This window comes from Miniopterus natalensis, chromosome 1 (genome assembly GCF_054644295.1).
Source record: "Miniopterus natalensis isolate mMinNat1 chromosome 1, mMinNat1.hap1, whole genome shotgun sequence".
NCBI classification, from domain to species: Eukaryota; Metazoa; Chordata; class Mammalia; order Chiroptera; family Miniopteridae; genus Miniopterus; species Miniopterus natalensis.
Window position 1 is genome coordinate 102,778,699 of NC_142081.1, and position 24,418 is coordinate 102,803,116.

At 41.9% G+C, this 24,418-nt stretch overlaps 1 pseudogene; it reads right to left on the reverse strand.

Moving 5' to 3' along the window:
- Positions 1–485: 485 nt before the first annotated feature.
- Positions 486–1,092, reverse strand: LOC107537510 (heme-binding protein 2 pseudogene; annotated as a pseudogene).
- Positions 1,093–24,418: the final 23,326 nt, after the last annotated feature.

Consider the following 24,418-nt stretch of genomic DNA (forward strand, 5'->3'; position numbering starts at 1 on the left):
GATCTGGGGGAGGCTGAATCAGCCGTACCCGCAAGGGAGTCTAGCAGGCAGAGGAGAGCCAGCCTGAGCAGCGGGAGAGAGCAGCAGGGCCGCGCGAGGTACCCAGAAGCAAATGTGGCTGGGCCTCCTGGAGTGGGGTGGATCCTAAGAAGACTGACAAGCAGCCGAATAAGACCTTGGTCCCTCCGTGGCAGCAGTTGAAGTCGCAGGGGCGGTTTCAGCTAGTGCCATACCCCAGGCTAAGCTGGAGCCTCACAGAGCCAAAGACCACCAGGGTTATGAACCATTTACATGTTTATAGAGTATTCTCCCTGCTATCTGTGTATCTCGATAAAGCTTCAAGCATTAAAAAGGCACATTGGAAATAAGCTCAATTTATATTAGTACTCTCAGGGAGAAGATACTAGACATGCACACTTATAGGTGTGTTGATATCTATATGAAACGGAGTTTAGCCCCTGGTGATGCTATGTCTTTTCTTTTTCTCATTCATTTTCTTTGGAGGGTTCATTTGTCTGAATTGACCACACTTCATTATTTCTATTAAGCAAATTGAAAGGACTGTTGTAGCCTGCAGTGAAATAAACCTTTTCATTGAAAACTTTTCCTTCTTCCCTCAAAATGTTTGCTGACATCAAAAGCTGTTCTTGATTCTTGTGAGCACTAGAGAAACCATGAAAAGACTGCACAAAACACGGTCATTTTGGCTCTGTTTTCAATGAATTCAATGAAGACATCTGACTCTGAAGGTCTGGGTGGATCAGATGGCTGCTCAGAAGGGATATACAGGGAAATGGTAATGGCCAACTCACTAAAAGGACCTGAATCCAGCTCCACATTGCTCATCGCTGCAGCTGTGATCTTTATTTTCATCTCTTTCTTGTTTTTACTTTGAATGTAGCTGTTCAGCCTGGTAAAGCCAGTCTGGATGGCAGAATCCCAGTCTGTTGAGTCAACAGAGGTGCTGACCTACTTGGCTGGTCCATAGTGCCAGATCCCTCTTGGGAATTCTGGAGGCTGGAAGTTTGAGGTCAGGGTGCCAGAAAAGTCAGGTGAGAGCCCTCCTGGTGGCAGACTGCTGGTGGTATCCATACATGGAGGAAGAGATTACATTAGTCTCTTAAGTCAAGTAGAACACAGAAAGTAGAGCTACAAACCAAAGGTACAATAGTACTACCCTTTATAATTGTCCATGCATTTACTTTTAGTAGAGATCTTTATTTCTTCATAAGGCTTTGAGTTACTCTCCAAAGTCCTTTCATTCCAATCTGAAGAATGTCCTTCATGCCAGGCAGGTCTGTGGTAAAGAACTCCCTCAGCTTTGGTTTATCTGGGAATGTCTTAATGGCTCCCTCATTTCTGGATAGTTTTGCCAGATATAGAATTCTTGGTTGACAGCTTTTTTTCCTTCAACACTTTGAATATGCCAATCCACTGCTAGAGAGGTCTCCAAGGTTTATGATGAGAAATCTGCTCAAGATCTTGTTGGCAAAAACACGATGAAAACTACCTCCTCTCAGCTTTATAGATGTTAATAATGTACCCTATCTTATGCAACAGAGCATTTTCCTATAGTGTTGTAATATCAGTTAAATTGTAGCATCATTTTGAAACCAATCAGAGTTTTTAAAAAAGGAAGTGAATATTTTAAGTGTAGACACTATAAGATCTTTAAAAGACAAAAAATATTACAAAATTTTCAATTATAAATGAGAAGGTAACTGCAGTATCCTACAGATTTTAATTTCTAATAAAGTAAATATCAATCTTTAACATCCCACATCAACAAAAAGATCTTTGGAATCATTTTTTTTTTGTTAAAGAATTTTGATACCAAAAACTGAGAAAACCATTGTGGTTTATCCCTAGCCATCATTGGTCTGTATCTTGCTCTGACCTTATAAGCTGCCATTGTGATGGAATTACAAAAAACTCCTAGATAAGGTCCTGGCTGGTCTAAGGTGTTTGTCCTTATAGCCAAGGAAGCTTATTTGTGGTCACCCATCAAACTTGGAAAAATTAGCTTGTTTTCTCTCTTTTTTTTTGCTTTACTTTTCCCTTTGTCTTTATTCTTTATCTCACTTTTTTCCTCTCACTTTTAAAGTTTTCTTTTTCTCAAATTTTCTTCTCATGTTTATTTTTTATTTTCCTTGTTCTTTTTCTCTAATTTGTTTTTTTTAGTATTGTGAGCTAGCATTGTTAGTATAGTTTGTATTGGTATCATTAATATAGTTAGCATTGTTTATTGGTATTGTTTGTTAGCATAGTTAGCATAGTTAGTATTAGTTAGCATAGCTAGTATAGCATTATTTTCTAGCACAGTTAGCACTAATAGTTAATATTGTCAGTTAGTGTAGTTAGCAGGTCACCATGTCTTATGACCTTGTATCCATCTCTACTGATGAGGAGCCCCAGTTTGGCCACTACAAGTTCCTGAACACCTATTGGCCAGGGAACATTTTCAAAGGTGAGGTTGGCCCGGCACTTTCTGACTGGGACAGAGGTGGCTGTCAAAGTCATTAAACAGCAGGGCTCCTTCAGACTTTCCCAGGAAGTCCCCTTCATGAGGCCTTGAATCACCTGAATATTATAAAGACATTCTAGGTGATAGACACCAAGGAAACATTATTCCTTGTTGTGGAACATGTAAGCAGAGGGGACATATTCTGTTATCTGCAGGGCCATGGCAGCATGACCGAGAATAAGGCCCAAGTCATTTTCCAGCAGCTAGTAGCCGCTATGCAGAACTGCCACCAGAAGGGCATTGTCGACTGGGACCTGAAGCCAGAAAATGTGCTTTCTGATGCCAAGCTGAATATAAAAGTGGCAGACTTGGGTCTCAGCACTGAGTTTATTGGCCATAAGCTGAGCATGTTCTGTGGCAGTCTCCCTTATGATGCCCATGAGCTCTGTCTGGGCCCAAACTATGATGGCCCCAGGGTGAATGTACGGAGCCTGGGAGTGGTTCTATATAAGATGGTTGCTGAGACTCTGCCTTTCATAGGAGAGAACTTCTGGGTGCTACAAGAGCAAATACTGAGCAAGTACTACCATGTCCCCTATTTCCTGTCTTTTGAGTGTGAAAAGCTCTTAAAGTAATTAATGACTCTCAACCCCAATGACCTCCCCTAAAATCTCCTTTCTTAAAACCATTAGGACATAAAACCTAGTGTGATCTCTCTCCCAGGAGCACTCCCATGCCTTTCCCTCCCCCCTCTCCCTTCCCTTCTCCCTTTCCTCTTCCTCTCCCCCCTCCCCCTCCCTCTCCCTCAGGCATGTTACCATTAGCTTCCCCACTCCCAAATACCAAGGGCCCTTCCTTTGCATCTATAACTTGTTTCCTAAGACTATTTCTTGGAGGAATTACTTTTTCTACATCTGTGATTTACCAAATAAACGTTCTCTTATAGTTTGGGTCTTGGCTCTGAACTCTTTCCTAGCCAGAACCCAAGTACCAAGGTTGATGAACCCAAGTCCAGTCTGACCCCACGGGACTAACACCAGTGATATTCCCACTGCCTACAACAAGATGAGCAGAAAGAAAAAAGAATAAAAAAATATGAAGATATTGTAAGGAGCCTCTGGGACAACTTCTAGTGTACCAAAATTCAAATCATGGGGGTGATGGAAGGAGAAGAGAGGGAAAGAAATAGAAAACCTTCTTGAAAAATGATGACAGAAAACTTCCCTTACGTGATGAAAGAAATAGACATACAAGTCAAGGAAGCACAGAGAGTCCCAAGCAAGATGAACCCAAAGAGGCCCACACCAAGAACACAACATAATTAAAATAATTCTCTCTTTAGAGAATCTTAAAAGCAGCAAGAGAAAAGCAGTTAGTTACCTACCAGGGAGCACCCATAGGACTGTCAGCTGATTTCTCAATAGAAACTTTGCAAGCCAGAAGAGAGTGGCAAGAAATATTCAAAGTGATAAAAAGCAAGGACCTAAAACCAAGATTGCCCAGAAAAGCTGCCGCTTAGAATTGAAGGTCAGATAAAGAGCTTCACAGACAAGAAAAAGCTAAAAGAGCTCAGCACCACCAATCCAGTATAACATGAAATGTTAAAGGATCTTCTTTAAGAAGAGGAAGAAGAAGAAAAGATAAAAAATATCAACAATAAAATGGCAATAAATACATATCTATCAACAATCGAATCTATAAACTAACATGCCAGTCTGCATTCCCACCAGCAGTGTACTAGGGTTCCCTTTTCTCCACATCCTCATCATCACTTGTTGTTTGTTGATTTACTGATGGTAGCCATTCTGGCAGGGTGTAAGGTGACACCTCATTGTCATTTTAATTTGCATATCTTTGATGATTAGTGACTTTGAGCATTTTTTCTTATGTCTCTTGGCCGTCTGTATGTCCTTTTTGGAGAAGTGTCTATTCAGGTCTTCTGCCTGTATTGTAATTGGATTGTTTGTCTTCCTTTTGTGGAGTTGTATGAGTCCTTTATATATTTTGGAAATTAACCCCTTATCAGATGTATCATTGGCAAATATGTTCTCCCATACAGTGGGCTCCATTTTCACTTTGATGCTGGTTTCCATTGGTGTGAAGAGGCTTTTTAGTTTGATGTAGTCCCATTTGGTTTCTTTTGCCTTTGCTTCTCTTTTCCTAGGTAATATATCTGTGAATATTCTATGTGAGATGTCTCGTACAACCACTATGGAAAACAGTGTGGAACGTCCTAAAAAAATTAGAAATGAAACTGTCATTTGACCCAGTGATCCCACTTCTATGTATATATTCTAAGAAGCTTGGAACACCAATCAGAAAGAATATATGCACCCCTATGTTCATAGTAGCACTATTTACAATAGCTAAGGTCTGGAAATAGCCCAAGTTCCCATCAGTAGATGAGTAGATAAAAAACTGTGGTACATTTACACAATGGAATACTATGCAGCTGTAATAAAGAAGGACCTCGAGAAGATCCAAGATAGTGGCAGATTAAGTGGAAGCTACATTGACACTCTCTCAGGACCAAACTGGAATTACAAGTAAAATATAGAAAAACCACCCTGAATAATCAATTGCAACTGAAGACTATCTGAGGAGCACCCTCATAACAAAGGATGAATAGTGGAGATGTCATAGAGACTGCTTTTGCCTGGGGGGTGGGAGGAAGCAATTGACACGCCCTGCTGAAAAACCTCTAGCCCCACCCTGTGGAGTTTCTACAGCCTGAGTCTCATTAAGAGACTCAATAAACAGCCTCTTGGTGCTTTGAGTCTTTGCCTAATTTGCATCTCGACCCAGGGCTGGGACAAGCAGACCTTGGTGAACATCATGGTCCCATCCAAACACACCCAGCCCCAGCAGAGGGAACCAGAAGCTATGGAGTGTGTAAAACTTCAAACAGGGTACTCAAGGCCAGTCACAAACAGCGTAGACATTGCCTGCACCAGAGACCATCCAAAAGACTGGGAGTCCTAGCAGATCTACCTAATACATAGAAACAAATCCAAACAGGCAGCCAAAATGGGGAGATGAAAAAAACAAGCCCCAAATGGAAAAAAAAAAAAAAATCCTCCAAAAGAAGAGCTAAGTGAAATGGAGATAAGCAAACTATCAGATATAGAGTTCAGAATACTGATCATAAAGATGCTCAACAGGATGAAAAAAGATATAGAAACTATGAAGGAAATTAAGAATGACATAGTAGACATAAAACCACATTGGAAGGAATGAACAACAGATTAGGGGAAGCTGAGGGTCAGATCATCAAATTAGAAGACAGAGTATAAAAAAATCACTTAATCAGAGATCCAAAAAGAAAAAATTAAACAGGAGGACTGTTTAAGGGAGCAGTGAGACAACATGAAAAATGGGAGCACAGTTAAAGGGAGCAGTAAGACATGAAACATAACAATATTCACATCTTAAGAGTGCTAGAAGATGTAGAATGTAAGCAAGTGTTAGAGAACCTGTTTGAAGAAATAATGGAAGAAAATTTCCCTAACCTGGTCAAGGAAAAAGTCACACAAGTTCAGGAGGCACACAGAGTCCCAAGCAAGAAGAACCCAAAGAGGTCCATGTCCAGACACATCATAATTAAAATACCAAAAATCCAAGACAAAGAGAAATTCTTAAAGACAGGAAGAGAAAAGCAATTCATTACCTACAAAGGAGCTCCCATAAGGCTGTCAGCTAATTTCTCACCAGATACTCTACAGGACAGATGGGAATGGCATCATAGTATTCAAGGTAATGCAAAACAAGGATCTGAAAACAAGACTACTCTAACCAGAAAGGTTATCATTCCAAATAGATGGTGAAATAAAAAACTTTCCACAGAAAAAAGGCTAAAGGAATTTATCACCCTCGAACCAGCATTGCAAGAAATGTTAAAGGGACTGCTGTAATAAGAAATTGAAATAGAGAAAATGAGAAAAGGCATAAAAAAATAAAATGGCAATAGATAAGTACCTATCAATAATAATCTTAAACATAAATGGATTAACTGTCCCAATCAAAAGACATAGTGTATCTGAATGGATAAGAAAACAAGACCCAAATATATACTGTTTATAAGAGACCCACCTCAGAACAAAAGACTCACACAGACTGAAAAAAACTTCTGGAGGACTTTAAAGGAGAGATTGACAGCAATAAAATCATAGTAGGGGACTTTAACACCCCACTGACTTTACTGGACAGATCTTCCAGACAAAAAATCAACAAGGAAACAGTGACTTTAAATGACACACTAGATCAGATGGATTTAATTGACATTTACAGAACATTCCATTCCAAAGCTGCAGAATGTGCATTCTCCTCAAGGGCATATGGGACAGTCTCAAAGACAGACCACATGTTAGGACACAAAACAAGTCTCTTCAAGTTCAAGAAGATTGAAATCATATCAAGCATCTTCTCAGACATTTACACAATGGGATGCTATGCAGCTTTAAAAATGAAGGATCCCTTACTCTTGGAGACAGGATAGTGGGACCTGGAGAGTATTATGCTAAGTCAAATAAGCCAGTCAGAGAAAAACAAGTGTTACATTATCTTACATGTGGAATCTAATAAACAAAATAGACCTACGAAAAAAATAGATCCAGAGACACAGAAGCGTGGAACAGACTGATGAATCTCAGAGGGAAGGCAGGGGTGGGTGGGTGGGGATTAACTTAAGAATTTATATGCATATATGCATAACCCATGGACACAGACAATAGTGTGGTGAAAGTCTGTGGAGGGAGTGGGAGTAGGGTGGAGGGGATCAACGGAGGGAAGGGACATCTATAATACTTTCAACAATAAAGATGAAAAATTAAAAATAAATGATCAAGGAATCTAATGAACAAAATAAACTGGTAAATAAAATAGAACCAGAGGCATGGAAACATGGAACAGACTGACAAATCTCAGAGGGAAGCGGGGGTGGGGGGAAGAGGGGATGGAAAAAGATTAACCAAAGAACTTATATGCATATATGCATTACCCATGGACACAGACAGTAGGGTTGTGAAGGTCTAGAGTTGGGTCTTGATCTGAGTGGAGGGGGAAAATGGGGGAAAATAGGCAGGGGCATCTGTAATACTCTCAATAATAAAGGTTAAAAAAAAATCATCCTCAGTGCTTTATGGTCATTTTGACTAAAAAAGTTGTAACAAGCACATTCTTCATATTGTTTAGCAACTTTGGCTGTGAATTTTATTTAGCTGTTCTCAGTCATCAGATTCTTTAAAGAAAATAATTTTCCATTATTTAGGATAGAAGAATATATGCTACAAGCCTTGATGGTAACTGTAAGAAAGAATTTCCCAAATGTTATATGTCAGCGTATACTGTTGTAGGAAGTAGCCTATAGCTGCATAAACAGGTTACTTTGAAGATTATATGAAGAAATCAATCCTGCCAATGCTTGAATCTTAGACCTCTAGCCTCCAGAATTGTGAGAAAATAAATTTCTGTTGGTTAATCCACCCAGTCTGTGGTACTTTGTTGCAGCAGCCCTAGAAGACTACTACAGGGACCATGTATAGAGAATGTACAGGAGAGGCAGTTGGCATGGTGCACAGCCTCTGCGGTCTGGGCTGGATCCTAGATACACCACCTACAAGTGTATAACCCTGAGCAAGGTACTTAACTTCTCTAAACTTGGGTTTCTTATATGTAAGCAGGGATAATAACACCTACTCTCCAAGATAATTTGGATTATTTATTTAGCATCACTTAACATATCATTTACTGAGCCAGGTGCTACTCTAAACATTTAAAAAATATTCAGTGTGAATTAAATGGGAACAATGCAGGTAATGTGTTTAATAAAATGTCAAGCATGTAGTGTGTAACAAATATATATCATTATTATTATTATTATTTTTAAAAATTTATCTTTATTGTTGAGGGTATTACAGGTGTCCCATTCCCCCTCCAGCATTGACCCTCTCCACTTCGTTCCCACCCCCTCCCCAGGCCTTCACCCCGTTATTGACTGTGTCCATGGGTTATCCATACATGCATATAACTTCTTTGGTTAATCTCGTCCCACCCTCCACCCCCCTTCCCTCTTTCCTCTGAAATATGATCATCTGTTGCCTGTGTCAGTGACTCTGGATCTATTTAGTTCACTAGATTCTTTTGTTCATTAGCTCCTTCTTAAAGAAGACCCTTCAACTTTTCCTATAGTGCTGGTCTGGTGGTGATGAACTGCTTTAGCTTTTTCCTATCTGTGAAGCTCTTTATCTGATCTTCAGTTCTAAATGATAGCTTTGCTGGGTAGAGCAATCTTGGTTGTAGTTCCATGTTTTTCATCACTTTGAATATTTCTTGCCACTCCCTTCTGGCCTGCAAGGTTTCTGTTGAGAAATCAGCTGATAGCTCTATGGGTGATCCCTTGTAGGTAACTAACTGCTTTTCTCTTGCTGCTTTTAAGATTCTCTCTTTGTCTTTAATCTTTGGCATTTTAATTATGATGTGTCCTGCTGTGGGCCTCTTTGGGTTCCTCTTGTTTGGGACCCTCTGTGCTTCCTGGAATTGTAAGTCTATTTCTTTCCCCAGGTAGAGGAAGTTTTCTGTAATTACTTTTTCAAATAGGTTTTCAATATCTTGCTCTCTTTCTTCCCCTTCTGTCACCCCAATAATATGAATGTTGGGCCTCTTGGCATTGTTCCAGAGGCTCCTTATACTATCTTCATATTTCTTGTGTTTTTTTCCCCTGATTTGATTCTCAGTGTCCTCTACTCTACTGTTGACTCCCTGTAAATTATTCTTCATTCCATTTCATGTAGCCTTCATTTCAAATTGGTACTTTATTATATTATGGATTTTCTCAGTTATTTCCCTAATAGTCTGCTTAAACAGCCTTATAAACAAAATCCTGAACTCAGTGTCTGTTAGCTTGCTTGGATCGATTTCATTTAGTTCCTCTTTCAGAGATTTCTTCTGTTCTTTCCTTTGTGACATGTTTCTTTGCCTCCACATTTTGGCTGCTTCCAGGTGTTTGTTTCTATGTATTAGGTAGAGCTGCTATGTCTTCTGGAATTTGTAGAGTGGCTTTATGTAGTAGGTGTCCCGTAGGGTCCAGTGTCTCAGCCTCCCCAGTCACCTGAGCTGGGCCTTCTAGGTGCTCCCCTGTGTGGGCTGTGTTCACTGTCCTGTTGTAGTTGAGTCTTGGTTGCTGTTGGCGTCACTGAGGGGAATTGACCCCCTGGACAATTGACTGTGAGAACCAGCTGCAACTACAGCCAGAGAGCTGTTGTGCTGGAGACACCCCTATGGAGCAAGATTTACTTCAGTGGACCTTTGGTGTTCACCAAGTGCGCCCCTTGAGTGTGTCACTCGTGGATGTGGTAGGGTTGTAATCCAGGGTGGCCGAGTCTGACCACCAGGTGCACTGTCTCTGGGGCCCCCTGGGAAGTGAAAGGTCAGCCTCTGCCAGTGCCTTGCCCAAGGCCACCCAGCATGAGCTACACAGCAGACTGTAGTTGGCTGCTACTTGTGCTGGGCTTGGAGGTGTCCAGGAGAGGCCAAGCTATGAGCCAATGCAGGCTCCCACTAGTGCCAGGCCTGGGGCCACTTATCAAGATGTATGGGGCATGTAGCTGCTTGTTTGAGAGGTTTTAGGAAAGTCCTAAGCATGGGGCTCGAGAGGTCACTTGCACAGAAAAGCCCCTGGATGAGCTTGCAGGTGGGGAGGGGCGGGGCCTCCTGGAATCACTAGAGTGGGGCCAAAGGTATGAGTCAGGTGCTGGAGATTCAAATATGGTGCTTGCCTGCCCATTGTGTGGGAGGAGGGCTCTCCAGAGGAGCAATAGCCTCTGCCAGCTCTTCTGCCTGGGAGGAAGCTGCCCCTCCACATCTCGCCCCAATCTCAGGCAGGTTAGTTCCTCCCGGAGTGTCCCAGGTTCCTTTCAGGCTGCTGCCCGGTGCTGGGGCTCAGAGGGAGGGCGTCCGAGTCCCTGCTCGGCTCTTTAAGAGGAGCTTCCTGGGGCTCCTGCAGCCTCCACAACCCTCAGCCACAGTCCCCGCTTATTTTCCAGCTCGAAGTTGAGGGACTTCTATTCCCTGCCTGGAGCCCTGGGCTGGGACCCCTCACTCCTCTGGGAAACCCCCACCACCAAGATGTCCCTCGCAGGTTTAAATGGCAGCACTGGGTGTGGGCCCGCAGCCGAGTCTCCGAGATTCAGTGCAGATCCACCCGTGTCTCCGCCCCTGCTACCGGTCTCAGTGCTTCTTCAGTTCCCTGGTTGTAGGGCTTCTGTTCAGCCAGATTTCAGGTGTTTCTGAGTGATGGTGGTTCTGTATTTACTTGTAATTTTGATGTGGTTGCGGGAAACGGCAGATGCAGCTGTTACCTACGCCGCCGTCTTGATATCTTTATGTCATTATTATTATGTGCTCTATAAGAATTTTTTTTCTAGAAAAACCCACAAATAGTTCTCTAGGGAATTGAAACTATTCTTTAGCAACTACTACTGTCTGATAGTTTAAGCACAGTATGCTAATGATTGAAAATTCTGTCAGTATTTTGGAAGCTATTTTGCTAGGAAATGTGTTATTTTAAAAGATTTGCTATATTTTATTATTTTTTAAAATAAATCTTTATTGATTTCAGAGAGAGGAAGGGAGAGGGAGAGAGAGATAGAAACATCAATGCTGAAAGAATCATTGATTGGCTGCCTCCTGCATGCCCCCACATGGGATGGAGCCTGCAACCTGGGCATGTGCCCTGCCTGGAATCGAACCACCATCTCCTTAGCCATAGGTCCATGCTCAACTGCTGAGCTGCGCCAATAAGGCAATTTGCTATATTTTAAACTGTGGCCTTTCTAATGTCTCAGGGACCATCTCAATGTGAACACATATTTGCAAAAACATATCTACATATACACTTTAGCGTTGCATAAGTGTGAGGCTCTTCTGTACCTCAACAAATAATGTTTTATGTCCTAAAGTTATTGGAGAAAAATTTGGTGCAGTTCCACAGATAGGCACTAGGTGACACTCTTGTAAGGCAAACTCAGGCTTCCCTACTGAGAAGAAGCCGGGGTTTTTACTGGTAAAGTGTAGTCTAAGTTGATTCTCCCGTTTAGTAGTAAGATATTCAACCTGCTAAATATGAGAAATGGAGAAGAAATGATTTATTCAGTTACTCTAAAGGAGACATTACAAGGAGCAATCTTTTAAAAAAGTTATTGATTTTTGTTTGTTTGTTTTAGAGAGAGAGGAAGAGGCAGGGAGAGAGACGGAAACATCAAGAGCCCACAACCTGGGCATGTGCCCTTACTGGAAATCAAACTGGTGACCTATTGGTGCATGGATCTATGCTCAACCACTGAGCCACACTGGCCAGGCTACAGGGAGCTATCTTAAAAACTCTATGAATGTAGGATTTAATGGGGCACCATATTTTGTGGAGTGGGCCCAGAAAACAAGAAATCATCAAGCACTTTGGTGGAAGCCGGTAGTTATAATTGAATTTTCCTTCAATCCTTTTTTGAATATTTTAAGATCAGCACTGATATATCTTTAAGGTAATTTTTCTTTTTTCTAGTATGAGCTTCCACAGTCAACTGATGCTGTTTGGATGGAATAGACAAAGAACCGAGTGGGAGAGAAAGCCCCTAGTAATGCAGTTTGGACTCTTCGTTTTCACTTCCATGCAGTTCATCAGCACCTCCTATTTTCAGAATAATTTAGTGCTGTCTATTGAAGAGTATGCATCAGTTCAGGAGACTTGGTCCTTGCTCTAGCTCACCCGCCAGTCTGCTTGTCTTAGGGATCTTGAGGCTGTGCCTCGGATGAGAGAGGCATTCATTTCCACTTTCCTTCTCTCCCACTGATCCTTCACCCATGGCTGCTCCTCCTTCTCACTCGCCTGCCTGCTTCTCAGATGTGCCTCAGTCTCTGTCTTCTGCAGTAAAAAGAAATGGACTTTTGTTTAATTTTTATTAATGGCCATGGAAAAATTGTTACTTGTTCTAAGGAGGTAAGGGGAAGAGGGAAATCTTACTGAAGTAATCAAACTAGTCTTCAGTTTTGTTAACAATGTTGCTATACTAGGATCTCATGTAGTAGTTTGGGTACAGGTATTTTGATATTAAGGAAGAATCTGCCTTGGTGGTTGGATGACATTTTCTTTTTTTCTTTTTTTTAATTCTCACCCGAGAATGTTTTTTTCCATTGCTTTTCAAAGTGCGAGGGAGAGAGAGAGAAACATTGATGTGAGAGAGACACATCTATTGGTTGCCTCCTGCACTCTCTGACCAGGGCTGGGGATCGAGCCTGCAACCGAGGTAGGTGCCTTTGGCCAGAATCGAACCTGGGACCCCTCAGTCCAAGGGCTGATGCTCTAACCACTGAGCAAACCTGCTAGGGCTTCTTGCTTCTCCTTCCTCCTCCTCCTCTTCTTCTTTTAAAATACGTTTTTATTGATTTTAGAGAGAGAGGAAGGGAGAGGGAGAGAGAAACATCGATGAGAGAGAACCACTGACTGGCTGCTTCCTGAAGACTCCCTACTGGGGATGGAGCCTGCAGCCTGGGCCTGGGCCCTGACAGGGAACTGAACGTGCTGCGTTTTGGTGCATGGCATGATGCTCAACCGACTGAGCTGCACCGGCAAGGTGGGTTGGGTGAATTTTTTATCCTATCTCCTTACCCTCTCTCCACAGCCTTCATAGTCTGCTGAGGATGCTGGGTCTATTTTCTAACCTCAAGGTTTGTTTTCTGGCCATCCATTCATCCACCCACCTCCCTCACCCTGGCTCCTTTCTCTCAGTTGGAAAAGGGGCCTCAGCATATCTGACGCAATCATGGCTCCAGGTGAGGCCTTTTTGAATCCAAGACAGGTTTTCTGACTTTCTCATTTTAACTCTACCTTTACTTTCTGAGTATTATAGTCCCTTCCTCACCAAGTGAACCACCAAGAAGTACAGGACACTCACCTTTCCAGAACCAAAAGAAAAATAAAATAGGAAAAATATACAGATGTGAATATATTATAAAGAATAATTTCAGAATTTATAAAATTAGCATTGGAACACATTGGCCAAATTTCTGCTCTTTTAGAGCTGGGGAGGATTGAAGGGGTCCTGAGTACCTTGCCGCCTCCCCTCTCCTGTAATCCTGGGCTAGACTTGAGTCTGTGAGGGTTTCCATGCTTTCCAAGTAGAAGTGTGACTTGGCAGGACGTGGATTGCAGCAAACGGGGTTGCTGTTGCTTCTGGCTGTTGCTTCTGAAATGCACCTACTCCACCCACCCTTAGCTCCCGAAGCTTTAATTGCAAGGTGCCATGAAATTTTGCTGTTCTTTCGCTACTAAGAGAAGATGAGGTTCAGTAACGTTTAGGTTAGGCTTCGTGCCTAACCCCTGAGTTTTGGTGACAGTAGCCGAGGGTGCCGGTTCTCTCTCTCCTTGGTCTGAGTAAGTGCTTGCAATTTCAGCCTCTGAGCCACAGTGTTTAGTTCAGGCATTGATTTTGGAAGACCCTGTTAATATGCAGATATCTAAGAGGAGAAAGTTAACCTCGGTTGGTTTCACCTGTTAACAGATTAGCTGATCGGAAAAACTTGCTGACGGAGAAGGTCCCGGGAGAAATACACCTCAGAGACTACTTTCTGGCAGAGAAGGGGAGAAACTTCTGGGCTTCGGGTCTTGCTTAGGAAGAAGGCAGACTCAGAACGAAACTGCACAAAGAGGGTTTGGGGCCTGGAGAGGGTCAAGTAAACCCTGATGGTGATAGACCAGGTGAAAGACAAATCCTATCTGCCGCTCGGGCTGCCTGGTTCCGGCTCCGAGTGGCTCAGGCCAGTTTCCAGGCCAGGGCATGGCCACACAAATGCTCAGCCTGCAGCACAGGCCTCTGGATTCCCTTCCAGGCTCGTGTTCCCCATAAACTTCAGCTCATTTTGGTCGCCCCCTTGAATTCCTGCAATAATAGTGCTCATCAGTGCTTTCAAAAGCTCTCGTGCGCTCCACCTCGTGATTTGGATGCTGTGACGAAGTGGAGGCCGGGCGAGGCAGCCACGCCTGCAGAGGTGCCCTTGGGTGCCTGTGCCTCTCTCACAAGGGACCCACTGAGCTTCATCTCGGGCTCTCCACCTGGAGGCATTTCACAGGCGATTCTCTCCAAGGAGCCAAAGCTTCCATTCATGGGTTATTTTTCTTTGCAATTCTATCTCTCACAGCTGTGCAACTCGTTTGGTCCTGGGGCTCTTGACGGGCAGGACTTCTCTTGGGAGGTAAAGGAGAGTTTAATTAGAAAATGATCCTCTTGCCTATGGTGGCGATTATCATACTTTATCAAGGGGCACAGTCTTGACCCCAGTCTGCTCCCCATTTTCAGTGCTTGGCAGGAGAAGCCAGTAATCTAACTCCGATCGCTGATAGAGGCTTCCTTACTGCTCTCCCACGGTTTGAAAGGGAAAAGAACCTCTCTCCCCACCCCCACCCCTTTAGCTAAACCACATGGTTCTGTGAAAGGCTTTGCACAAACTGCTCCACAGCGCTTCAGGTGAGGTCAGAGAGAGAGAGAATTTTTAGTGGAGATTTTATTAGCCCAGACTTTGAGGCTTTCATTGCATTTACCAGGAAATAGGCCCTTGAAGCACATCCTCTCCGGGTGCCTCTCAGGTCACCGCTGTTGAAGTGCATGGAGCCAGGGCCTTAGAATTCCTTCCACTGAATAAATGTGGTCAGCTGAAGGCTACACTATTTTAAGAGATGCAGCTTGTATGTTTAAAGTTTAAGGTTGGGCTGAGCAGGATAACGCATAGGGCTGTGGATCTGGGAAATGGCAGTCATAGGTCCTGTCTCTATCTTGCTTTTGTGACTTAGAGGACATGTGCAATGGCTTTGACTTAAAATTTTATTTTTTACGGATTACGGACACTATTGTTGCAAAGAAACTGCCTGGTTGTCTGTTGGCTCAAGCTGAATTCTGTGAATGGCAACATAACATCCAGAGATGCATTCTCTGCACTAGAGATAGGACAGAGACCCACAAGGCTAGTAGGGCTCCCTGGGGGCTGCCCCAAGGGGCTGGGGGTGACTGAGAAAGCTCTTTCTCTTTCCTTTGCACCCCAAGCTTCACAATCCCAGCCCTGTAACAAGTCTCCATGTTCACAGTGTACCCCCCACAGTTCTGTGTTACCTTAACATACAGTCCTTTCCAAAAAGTAGGAAGTGGTTAGGGACCTGTGTGCAGGATATAATTTATTCTAAACTTCCTGATGTTCTAGACATGTGGATATCAGGACAAGGTCTCCAATTGAAATGAAAATTCCAAATTTCTGTCTTCCTGCGCTGTAATTAGCGTCTCCTTTTTTAAGGAAAGAATTGGTAGTTGTCAAGGTAGCATATTTTCAGAAGGAAAGGCTCCCTGACTAAAAATATTGCATTTCTTCTTCCCCATTATGGAATGTTTCATTTGGGTAAAGGAATTGCTCGCTCCAGATCCTCTTCTTAAAAATTCTTAAACTTCTGAGAGGTAAAAGATATGTAGCTATTCATTAACACTGTAGTCTGAATTAGTTGTGCTAATAACTTTCTAATAGTAACTAGGTGAGGACTCAGGGAGAGGGGAAAGTTGTAGGCTAGTTGGTGCATGTTTGTATGTGTCTGTGTTGGGGGAGTGGGAGAAGATGAGGTGGGTCCTGAGCACCAGTCGGGGAGGTGAGTTGTTCAAAGACAATTTCTCCCTTTGTTGTGGTTTTCCTCAGAGCATTCTTTCTGCAGCACCTCCACCTGCCAGGGGCCACAAGCCATTGTGGTCTCCCGAATTTAATGCTAACCCAATTATTGAGCAACGTAGCCAAGTAATTAGAGAGACCCAGTTGGAAGCATTTCACTGCACCTACTCCCTCTTCCTACTTTAAAATGACCTTAGAGCTTACTGATTGTGCTGTCTTCTCACAGCTTTCTATCTTTTTGCTTGTACATGTATCACTTACTTTTGTTTGAAACATTTTTTGGGGGTGGTGTTAGAGAAAAATCTCACATCTATGAAAGACTAAGTTTTTTCTTAATCTTTTCCTTGGAGTGGTATCTCAATGTAGGAGTCCAGGCTTCTCATAGGCTGTCATTTGTGTGTACCCACCAGCATCCAGCATGGCCCTGCCAATTGTTAAAATGTTGGTAAACTTTTTATACTGGTTGGAGTTAGCTGCTTCCCTGAAGTCCCTGACAACCCTTCCAGCCCTTCATCGGGAAGCCACTCCCCTCTCCCCACATCCAGTAATGAAAGGGTTAACACCTGGAGGCCTCCCATTCTGCCTCCCCACTGTGGTGCCCTGGAAGCTTCTGCAGAATGGTGTTTTGTGACACCCTCCCCCCTTTCCTTGCTAACCTCTATTTTTAAAATGCCAGTTACATCATAATCCAGGTGCCTGCAAATAGGGCCAATGGGGCAAATTTAGCCACCTCCCTATTATTGTAAAAAGGTTTTATTGGGCAGAGCCATGCCCACCATTTACTTAGTGTTAAGGTTGCCTTCAGGCTGCAAGGGGGAACTTGAGTCATTGCAGCTGAGGCTTGATGGCCCACAAAGCCTGAAGTATTTATTATCTGGCCCTTTGCAGAAAAAGTTGGCCCACCTCTGCTAATCCATCCCTCAGACCAGCCACAGTGCTGAGGCATCTGCTTGCAGACCGTTCTGTAGACTTGGCACCACCACCTACCTGGTCAAGGAACCTCTTGTTTTCTGACTTCGTTTCCTTCCTCAGCCCCCCTTGCCATGTGTCCTGCACCACTATACTGCCCTTAGTCATTGAAAAAGGTAATAAAGAAAGGGGAGATGGCAATTGTTTTGTTTTTTAAACAAATGTCAGAAAACCCTATGAGTATGTCTGACATTTCAAAAAAAATGTTGGTAGTCCTCTATTTGCATGGAGTTTTATGTGGTTCAGAAAGCCCATCTGTAATCCATTTGAGTTAAAGTCCCATTTGTCATTGCTGTCAGGATGGTAAAATATATTTGAAACCTTTTTGCTTTAAGGAAAATAGAAGGCTTCGCTGCACTTGACATTGAGCTGAAGACTTTGCTGCTCTCAGAGAAATGTCAGTTCTGAGAAAGACTTGTACAAAATGAGAGCTGGACAAAATAATTACCCTTGTAAGAGGGTTTTGCTTTTTGCTTCAACAGAATCCATTTTCCCCACAAACTCTATAGGTTCCTAAAACAACAAGAAGCCTTGAGAAGGGTTAGGGTCAGGGTAACTGGCACAAGTAGCCTTGACTTCATTAGATGGAAGGATCAGTAGCACAAATAGGGAAAATGGCAGAGAACCCAGGCAACAGTTTTATAGTTACTTTTAGAATAAAGATTTTGTTTATTTCGGTAAAACTGGTAAATCACTATTAAAAAACCTCATCAATATAGAAAACTACAATGAAGAAAAATGAGAATTCTAAATCCCTGTTTTCACTTTTGAGAGAAAGTGTGTCTGATGTTCTTGTGCCCCTTAAATTGGAGTCTTTTAAAGATCCGTGTTGAATTAGCAGGATATCTGGCTACTTTACTCAAGGTCCTCCGGGCACTAGACCCTCCTTGACTGTCTTCTTCTGTTCTGAGGATTAATGAAGGTCTGTCAGAGAAGTGACTTCATCGTAAAAGCTGCATCCTGTTATGCTCTTGCTTTATCTGGAGCAAAGGGATGGTTCCTTTGGTTGCAAAGGTAACTTTTCAGCCTTGCTCCTCGATCAATTAAGAAAAGATCCCGTTAGGTCCATCCATGGGTTTAGTTACTTAAATCAGAAGACAATGAAAAAGTGTTCATGTGACTTATGAGACCCAATCTTGGGGCAGTAAGTTCACTGGCAGTGACCATACAGATGAGTCAAAAAGAAAGAAGATGAAATTACAATCATTTTAAGAGACAGAAATGTTAGAAGTCCATATAATAGGTCTATGTGGCATCCTGAGGTAGTTTTGCAGGAGCTATCTCAGGATTACTGAGGGCCTCACAATCTTCAGGGAAATCTGAAGAAATTAGATTTTGTAGGTCGTTTTCTTTCTCTGAATATGGATTTTTATGTGGAAGAGTTAGCTTTTTTTTTTTTTAAAGAGCAAGGTTACAAAAAGAATAAGGAAATAGGTGTGTGTGTATGTGTGTGCTCCCTTTCTTTCCTGTTTCCACCTAGAAATCCATGCTGTTTGCTTTCTGTCTTCTCCCCTACTCCTCTTCCTTTCTTCCTTTCTCTTTCTTTTTAAAAAATTGTTGACAGTATTACAGATGACCCCCATTTTTCCCCATTGCCCCCCTCCACCCAGCTCCCCACCCCACCCCAGTCCTTCACAACATTATTGTCTGTGTCCATGGGTTATGCATATGTGCATATATGTTCTTTGGTTAATCTCTCCCCATCTCTCCCAACCCCGTCCCCTTTGAGATCTGTCAGTTTGGACATGCCTCTGGACCTATTTTGTTCTTCAGTTTATTTTGTTCATTAGATTCCACATATAAGTGAGATCATGTGATATTTATCTTTCTCTGACTGGCTTATTTCACTTAACATAAAACTCTTCAGTTCCCTCCATGCTGTCTCAAAGGGTAAGGGATCCCTCTTTTTTACAGCTGCAAAGTATTCCATGGTGTAAATGTACCACCGCTTTTTCATTCACTCATCTACTAGTGGGCACTTGTTCTGTTTCCAGATCTTAGCTATTGTAAAAAGTGCTGCTATGAACATAGAAGTGCATATATTCTTTCTGATTGGTGTTTCAGGATTCTTAGGAGATATTCTAAGAATATCTGGGTCAAAAGGCAGCTCCATTTTTAATTTTTTGAGGAAACTCCATTACTGTTTTCCACAGTGACTGCACTAGTCTGCATTCCCACCAACAGTGCACAAGGGTTCCCTTTTCTCCACATCCTCGATAGCACTTATCATTTGTTGATTTATTGATGATAGCCAAGGTGTAAGGCGATATCTCACTGTAGTTTTTAATTTGCATCTCTCTGATTGGTGACATTGAGCATTTTCTCATATGTCTCTTGGTCATCTGTATGTCCTCCTTGGAGAAGTGTCTATTCAGGTCCTTTGCTCACTTTTTAATTGGATTATTTGTCTTCCTGGCCTTTCTCCCTCCCTCCCTCCCTCCCTCCTCCCTCCCTCCCTCCCTCCCTCCCTCCCTCCCTCCCTCCCTCCCTCCCTCCCTCCCTCCCTCCCTCTTCTTTCTTTCTTTCTTTCTTTCTTTCTTTCTTTCTTTCTTTCTTTCTTTCTTTCTTTCTTTCTTTCTTTCTTTCTTTCTTTCTTTCTTCCTTCCTTCCTTCCTTCCTTCTTCCTTCCTTCCTTCCTTCCTTCCTTCCTTCCTTCCTTCCTTCCTTCCTTCCTTCTTTCTTTCTTTCTTTCTTTCTTTCTTTCTTTCTTTCTTTCTTTCTTTCTTTCTTTCTTTTCTTTCTTTCTTTCTCTTCTTTCTTTCTTTCTTTTTTCAACACATGGCAGGCAGCAGACTGGTTCAGATCTTATATCTGCAAGGCAACTAAGACTTTTTATTGAATACATATAAAGCAAATGTTTTTTATTTAGAAGAGATGCATGAAAAGGAATTGGGACTCTTCTTGGATGAGAAGCCAGGAATAAGCCTTGAGCACACAACCAGCAGTTGTGAAAAAAAGTTTTTAGGCATCTGAGTGCGGAGAGGAACATGAAGATTAGGTCAATAGGTTTGAGTTTAGTTTTGCATTTAGTACTCCTCAGGGTACTAAATAACTAGAGTATTTTTGCTGTTAGCTCATGTTTCCCCTGGAGTTTCACTCTCTGCTGATGCAAACTAGGGAAGAGGCAAGGCCAGGTCTGAGTCCAAGTCAGCCCTGGAGAGTGGCTGGGGATGGGAAGGATGAGCCCCAGGCTTCACAGGGCCACAGTGAGCCACTCCCATTTGCTGTCTCGGTACCAGGAAACTCCTCTGGTCATTAGACCCTTAGGAAGAAATGACTTTGCAAGGAGGCAGGCTCTGTTGTTTATGATTCACCAGCTGTGGTTTTGGCAGGGCTTGTGGGTGGGTGAGGTTGAGGAGTGAATGTTTAAGGCAGCTCATGTCTTGTTTTCTCCACACATGGAGACAATATAAATTTGTTTTTATAAGTGGTTATAAAGCATCGGTAAGCCTTCTCCACGTTCTCTTTGAAAAGTATGCTCTTTTGGAGTTTCAGTTTTAGACTGAATGGAGCTTCCTGTTCAGGGTGAATACATGCTACCTGACAAAATGGGGAGTATAGAAGAGGCTAAGGAACTGTATCAGATAAATATGTGTAGTATGTTTGTTTGAAGGCAAAAGAAAACTTTATTTACAGTGGTTTGAACAAATGAGAAATTTTCTCACATAAGAAATTTAGAGGTTGATGATGGTAGCTGCTCTTGATTCATGGGCTCTGTGTTGTGATGGTTGGCATCTCTTAGAGCCTCTTAGCCTTTCCTTTGTTCTTGCTTCTCCTTGGGAATAAGGTTGGTGGCCCTGACTCCAGAAATCATGTTGCAGTTAAGGCGGAAAGGAGAGGAAAGGGGTAGTGCCAGCTATAGCTGCCTTCTTTATTAGGGGAGTGAAAACTTTTCCAGAAACTTCAATTAGATTTCAACTTGTACCTGACTGACTGGAACTGTGTTACATGGCTATCTCTAATTACAAAAGAAGCTTGGAAAGAAAGTAGGGGCAGATATCAAAGTATAGTTTTCAAAGAAATTAAAACATGACTCTCATATGAATAAAGAATAAGCATATGTCAAACATTTAATTTATTATTGAGGTAACCAGGAGGATAAGTAAAGGTGATTCAAAAGAAAACTTGATGAACAATTTGTTGAAAGAACTTCCCTAGGTTAGGGACAAAGCTGGTTAATGATAAATAAGCCATAACCTTCAGTGTTCGCTTCCTGAATGGACAAAATCATTAGCATTTCTACTCTACAAAAATATATAAGGTTAATATGTACCATCCCAGAATGTGGGCCCTTGTCAGTGGGACAGCAAGTTAACAAAGATATATTCTCTGAGAAGATTAAATAGTCTGTGTGTGGGCCCATTAGACCAGGCTCCAGTTATCACATTGAAAGGACAGGCAGTCACCTTTTTGTCTTATTTCCAAGTTTTGGAAAAGTCTTCTTAAGAATGGGTGTCTTCTACAGGAGTATGTGTCAGTGTAGGTGTTCAGGTAGCAGGGTGAAAGTTAAAATTTACTGTTGGGATATTATGGTTAATTGTGGGTCTTGAAAAGCGTTTGATAAGACAGGAAAGACATTCCAAGTACTTTCAAAATCCATATATAAGTGTATCTCACTCTTGGAAAACTGAGCACCAAAGTCCAAATTTAAAACCATTATGTGGAAATGTATGTTTTTATTAGAAATGATTCCTGCACTTCACAGAAGGATTTGCCACCTTTACAAAGGATTATATTTATTATAACTGCTTTTCTGAATTTATTTAAAATATTAGATGTGTAACAATTTGATTTCCTGCTCTTTTCCAGAACTACATCTCTTATGTGAAGTTGAGTATGCTTGCAATCTAAATTTTTTTCTTGTGTGAAGATATCTTTCTTTTAGTTATAATTATAGAATGCTTTATTGAAACTGTATTTGTATAACTTGCTTTGAAACCTCCCCAAATCTCCCAACCATAAAGACCTTACCAAAAGTTTTTCCCAGAGGGGAAAAAAGCCCCATATTCACCTAATGTCTACTGGACTTTTTACGTTGTTAAGATTCAGCCAGAATTAGAATGGTATCCTCACATCTAGAGGGAATAAAAAAGATTGATTTATGATTTTTTTACAAGCATGACTGAGTCAGGAATCATGCTTATATAATTTCAAAGTCATGAAAAGATATTAATCATAATTAAATTTCCTCTAAGAAGACATTTGAAACAGAGATCAGATGCCAAGCTAATTGATTACACAACTATAGGACAGTCACCCCGACAGCAGAGGGAGAGGACAGTTTAGACTCACTGTCTAAATATTTAATACCCGGTGGGAAGCAGGGAATTGGAACAAAGGCTGTAATGAGGACTAATAGAAATCAGCCAGAAGGGCAATGGACACATCCTTATTGATTATGTAGTTTGTAAAGAGAAAAAGTGATTAATAGAAATAAGAAAATGAGCAGCAGGAATGATATTTTTTTTTAGCTGCAGATGGAAACTACATACTTGTAAAGGTCATATCTAGTCATTTAGAAATAAAATATCCATCTTAAGGAAAAGTAATGTTGCTTTAAAACAGAAATGCAGGGACCTTATATTCTGCCCAATTTCCGAATGCTTGTGTTCCTTTTCGTTGTGAAATAGTATAGTTTTCAGTTAGTCAGACCTTTCAGTATAAAACCAGTGGACCAAAGAAATTTTAGTAGATCTAGCTTGGAATTGCTTAAAAGGAACAGTGGTTTTAGTTTTCTGGGTTCTTATGTTTTAAAGTTCTTTCTTCTTAAGTGGGAATTAAATGACCACAGTCTTGAGGAAAAAGACGAAAGACAGTGTTTTTCAGTTGGTGAGATGTTGTCTGGAATGGTTCATAATTGGTGTCAGGATAACTGAGAATTAACACTGATTTACCTGAAGCTGCTTCCTTTGTTTCTGATCTAATAGTTTTCATGTGCTACCCATGAGGCCATCCTTTTCTTCTTTGATCTATGTCCCACGACATTACAATCGTTGTGGGAAGGACAGTGGAGAGACTGTCCTGGCAGAGCCATCTGTTCTTGTCACACAAACCATACATTCTGCTGCTCGATGAATACTGCGTTCATCTTTGCAGCGACCTCTCTTGCACTCCATTACCGGCTGGTGTGTTTAAAGGCTCAGGTACTGCGATGGATGTTTCTGGAGAGGTACACTTCTTAAACTAGCTCCCGGGGACTTTTGTTTCTTCCCAGTGTCCTTTTTCACTTTCTCATTTACTTTTTCTCTTGCCTTTTTCTCTCTGGGAAGCTCAGAGAACATTTTTCTCCTAAGGGCTTAATTATACTGTCTTGTACTCCACCACCGCTCCATAGGTGGCTGTTGATTGTAGGACATCCATTTGTCTTGAGAGCCTCTCTTTTCAGTAGGCACGGGGGCTGCCGTTATCCGCTCCGCTCCATTACAGCTCAGGACACGAAAATGCTGGGAAGGACACTTGCCTGAAGTCATGTGGAAAGTTGAAGCCTGAGACTCACTCAAAACTTAAGTCTTTTGACTTGGTTGACTGCTCTTGTGTTTATATTGTTTCCGAAACTCTTTTTCTCTCTCTCATGCAGACACACACACACACACGCACGCTGGGTAATGCTACTCTTCTACTGACCTCCATGCTTATCCATAAAAAGAAGCTCCACTCTGAATCCTTCCAAGTGGAGGAATGCCCTGTGTACACATCAGGACCACTGCAAAGGACACGTTGTTTCTCCTAGGCGCTGGATTTAAAGATTCATGAATCTTAGCATTTGGAGGGATTTTAAATGTGAACTAACTAGTGTGGAATATACTGAAAGCATCATCTCCCTCTACTCAGTCACTCTACTTCAGATTCTATATTTTAAATTGTAGGCTCTTTTGATTGCAAGGTGGATCACACTGAATGTAAGTTCTGCTAAGACTCTCGCTCATTTTCTTAGACTACTATAAGGCCAGTTTTCCCTTAGCCTGCATTTTTGCAGTTGAATTTTAAAATCCAAGAGCTGTGTTGACATGTCCTTATTACATTTTATTTCTTTTCTGAACATTTAAGATAATTCTGAATTCCTTTTCTGTCATCTATCAAAAATCCCTGGGTCATTGTTGGTTCCTTATTTTTTTCTCACACTCACATCCATTTTATCTGCAAAGTTTGTCACCTCAGCCTTTTAAAGTATATTGAATGCAGTTACTTATGAATTTGCCATTATCACTCTAGTGTAAGCCATGGCCATCTCTTGCCTGCCTAATACTTTAGCCCCTACCAGGCTTTTCTACTTCCACCCAAATTCCCCTACAGTCT